The following is a 3,937-nucleotide window of genomic DNA, read 5'->3' as shown; positions in this document are numbered from 1 at the left end:
GTGGGTGGGTTCGTGGGTGGGTTCGCAGCCCTCCCCTGCGTGCTGGAGCTTTGTTCGGTGCCAGCGTGGGGGGCTGCCGTGCCACGGCACCCGGGGCCCGTGGGCGTGCGGGAGGGCACACGTGGGCACCCGGCGTGTGCCACCGCGGGCACGTGCGGCAGGCAGGTGGCAGCCGGGGCTTGGGGGGAGCCGCAGGCATTGCCGGGGGGGACCCGCGAGCCCTGGGAGTGGTGGCACGGAGCGGTGCCAGGTGTGCCTCCCGCGTGTGCCCGCGCCGGTCACTTGTTGAGGACGGGGAGGTTTTTCCGCAGCCGGCGCGGGGGGGACTGGCGGCAGCGCGGCTTGTGAACAACCCTTCCCTTTTCTAGGTCATGTCACTGCTGGCTGTGCTGGCTGCCGCCTGGCAGCCGGGGCCGCCGGTGACGCGGGGAGGTGGCCCCCGGGGTGGCCGGGCTGTGGCAGAGCGCCTGGCCGGGGGTTCTGTGCGGGGCACATGTGGAGCTGGTGGCACGGGGCTGGCTCTGAGCTGTGCCACTGGGATTGCTCCCAACGGCTGGGGACAGATTTGTCCCTCCTTTGAAGGCCGTGGCTGAGCTGAGGGGGGTCGTGGGGAGGCACCCGTCACCGTGGGCTCACATGGGGAGGAGCGGGGTGGCGCAGCTGTTGTCACTGTCACCGTCACTGTCACCTGGCTGCTCTCTAGCCGCCCTCAGCAGGGAGGGTCTGCTCCCCGTTCCCAGCAGGGCTCCTGGTGATGGCACGGTGGCAGTGGATGTGGAGTTGGCTGTGTGGCAGTGCCAGCCCTGCTGTGCCAGAGCGCGGAGCCTGGCAGCAGCTCCTCTCCCAGGCCTGCCCAGTTGCCTGTCAAGCCTTGTCACCGGCCCCAGCTTTGATCCAAGGAGCCAGGATCCTACAAATCTGGGCTGTGCTGGAGAGAAAACGGACACGGAGAGGGCACAGCGGGCACTCGCCCTCCGACTGGCAGCCGAGTGGCTGGGACACGCTGCCAGCTCTTCCCAGCTCCTTCTGGTTCTTCTCAACACCTCCCAGGACCTTTGGCAGTGGAATGTTCTGCCTGGAGTCGCTCCCTGCCATGCTGGAGATGGCACCGGGGGTGCCCGGCTCTCCCCGCTGGTGGAGAGCTCTGCCCTGGCACCAAGCTGACTGCTGTGGGATGAGATGGAACTTCCACCAGCCAGGGTGTCCCCATTGCTGCCACATCCCCCCATCCCTTGGGGATTTTCAGATGGGATGGAAGCTACAGGATGGACTCCTCATTTCCTGGAGGAAGACGATGCTCCAGCCTCGTTCCAGCCCTGCACTGCTGTGATGCCTCCTCCCTTCTCCATGGGAATTTGGACTGAGGCCCTGCAAACTCATTTCCTACCACGGGCCCGTCCTCTAATGGGGACGGGGCTGGCTCGGGGCCACCTGGCTTGGTTGCCAAATGTCAGAAGCTCTTCAGCTCCTCGCTGCTCACAAGGGCCATTGTGTCCCCCCTGCTCTGCTCCTGTCAGTTCCTTCTTGATGTCCTCCAAGAGCAGGATGGAACCAGGCCCCTTCTCCTCCCTGGAGCACCTCAGAGGCTCGTGGTGGGGCTGGGTCTGGATGAGATGGTGGGTACAAAGAAAATCCCCTTTTGGGGTGAGAACAGATCCTGCTGCCAGCACTGGAACTCAGAACCCCTCTTTGAAGCCTTCCAGGGTCTCTCAGCCCTCCAGAATGGAGCTGATGGAGAAGAGGGACTCACATCCAAAGGATGTGGAAGAAACTCCTTGGAAGAGGCCATGGGAGCACCGTGGCTGCTGCAGCCCCTGAAGCTGAGGTGGGGGCTGTGACTCCAGGGACCCCTGAGCTGTGCAGGGCCAGGGGGGAGGCAGCACACGCCGTTCCCTGGCAGAGCAAATCCCTAATCCCGGCGGAGATTTCTCTGTGCTGTCTCCCGGCCTTGCTTTTGGAGTGTAGTTTTACCAACAGCAGTTAAGTAAAATAAATAAAGAGGCCTGTGCTTGCCAGTGCTCGCGAGGCCGCGCCAGGGATTGGCAAAGCGGCACCATTAATTACAGCTCGGCACCGCTGCCAGCCTGCCGGCTCCAGGAGAGGCCGTGGCAGCACGCCGGGGAGCCAGAGGGACAAGGGAGACGTGGAATCGTGGAAGGGAGGGGAAACGTGGTCCTGGACGCTGAGGGAATTGTGCCAGAGTGGGTGGAAGCAGCTGGGAGAGCTCTGTCCCTGCTGGGTGTCTGCGTGTGCACACGCGTGTGCCGAGCAGGGATCCGTGTTTTCGGGCTGGAGGCTGGGGGTGCAGAGGAGTTTTTCCCAGGAATGGTGCTGGTCTGTTGGTGGAGGGGCTGGGAAGGCTCAGGACACCCCATGGAGGTGCTTTGGGGAAGCTTTGGAGTCCCTGGATGCCTTTGAACGGCCAGGGGAGATCCCGGGGGTTGGAGGGTGGTGGGAGCTGCTCGTTGTGATGCTGCCTTTGTCACTGTCACCTCATGGGATGGAGCCTCATGGCCGTGCTGTGCCAGGGGCCAGCCTGTTCCTTTTGGCAGGGAAGAGAGGCTGTTCCAGGCTGGATCAACCACCCAGGATGCCCCAGCCCTTCCTTACTTTTTATTCCTTTATCCTAAGCCGTGCTCATATTAGGAATTTTCCTGGATCGGGTCTTTTTTTTCCCATGGATTTTGTATTTTCTGCAGCCTGTTAAAAGAACGGTTGGGTTAAAAACCACATCCCTCCACCCCCAAATCTCCTTTACTCTGCCATTAATCGTTTCTCAGATTATTGATGTTGAAGGATTTAGGGCTGCCTTGTATCAGTTTTTTGGGGACTGGTTGGCTGTCCCTGGCTTTTCCTGATCACGATCTGAGCTCCTGCCGTGCCGGGATGATGGAGCTGGACCGGGATCCAGCCAAAATCCAGGCAAAACATCCTCAGGGAAACAACCTGTTTGTGCGCGGGGAGCAGTGCCGTGCCGTGGCCGGGGAGAGCCGAGCCGCGGTCGGTTCCTGCTCTTCCCGGAGCGATATTCCAGCAGGAATGCGCGGAATGGAGATGGAGAGAGTGATGGAGAGACCGCGCTAAGGGAATGGGGAGCCCGGGCTGTCGCTTCCGCCCGCCCGGCCGCTTCCCAGCTCTGTGATGGCTCTTTAAAAGCTTTAATTAAAGCTTTAAACCCACCCCCTTCCCTGCGCCCGGGCGGGAACAAAGGCAGATGGAAGGGGCTGGAGCGGGCGCCTGCGGCGGGCGAGCGTGCCAGGCTGTGCCCGCCGTGCTCCGGGTGACATCGCTGTCCCCAGGGAGCACCAGCCACTCCCAGCGGGGTGCGGGGGGTCCCTGGGTGGTCGCCAGCTGCCCCCAGGGAGCCAGCAGCGCTGCCGGGATGCGGTGACGGCTGCCGGGTGGTTCATCCCGCTCGGAGCCAGGCGGTTTTGGGGGCAGCGGGGGTGATGCCAGCGCGGCCGTGCCCTGGCACCGCGGCCGGGCTGGGCTGCCCCGAGCCGGAGAGCGCAGACGGTGACGCTGCAGGGAGCGAGGTCCCCGCCGCGCTGCCGGCTGGGGGTGATGGTGACCCCTGGTCGTGCCACCCGGCAGCTCCAGCCGGGTGACTCGGTGGCCCAGATGTTAAAAATCTCCTCGGCCCCCTCGCAGCCCAGTGAAATATTTTCACTGCAGCAGCAGCAGCGGCGGTGGCGGCGGCTCGGGCGCTGCAGGGAGCGGAGCTGGTGCCGAGCGAGCTCCGGCAGCTCCGGTTCATCCCCGGCCGTGGCTCCGTGCGGGCAGCCGCAGCCCGGAGGTTTTGGGGCTGGGAGGAAGCTCCGCATATCCCAGAACAGCTGGATCATGCATGCCTGGAGAGGTGAGGCGTGGGCTGTGTCCATCCCCGAGCCTTCCAGAGGGCGGGATAGATGGATGGATGGATGGATGGATGGATGGA

The sequence above is a fragment of the Haemorhous mexicanus genome, chromosome 27, assembly GCF_027477595.1.
Source record: "Haemorhous mexicanus isolate bHaeMex1 chromosome 27, bHaeMex1.pri, whole genome shotgun sequence".
Taxonomy (NCBI): domain Eukaryota; kingdom Metazoa; phylum Chordata; class Aves; order Passeriformes; family Fringillidae; genus Haemorhous; species Haemorhous mexicanus.
Note: the sequence above shows the minus strand (reverse complement) of the source record.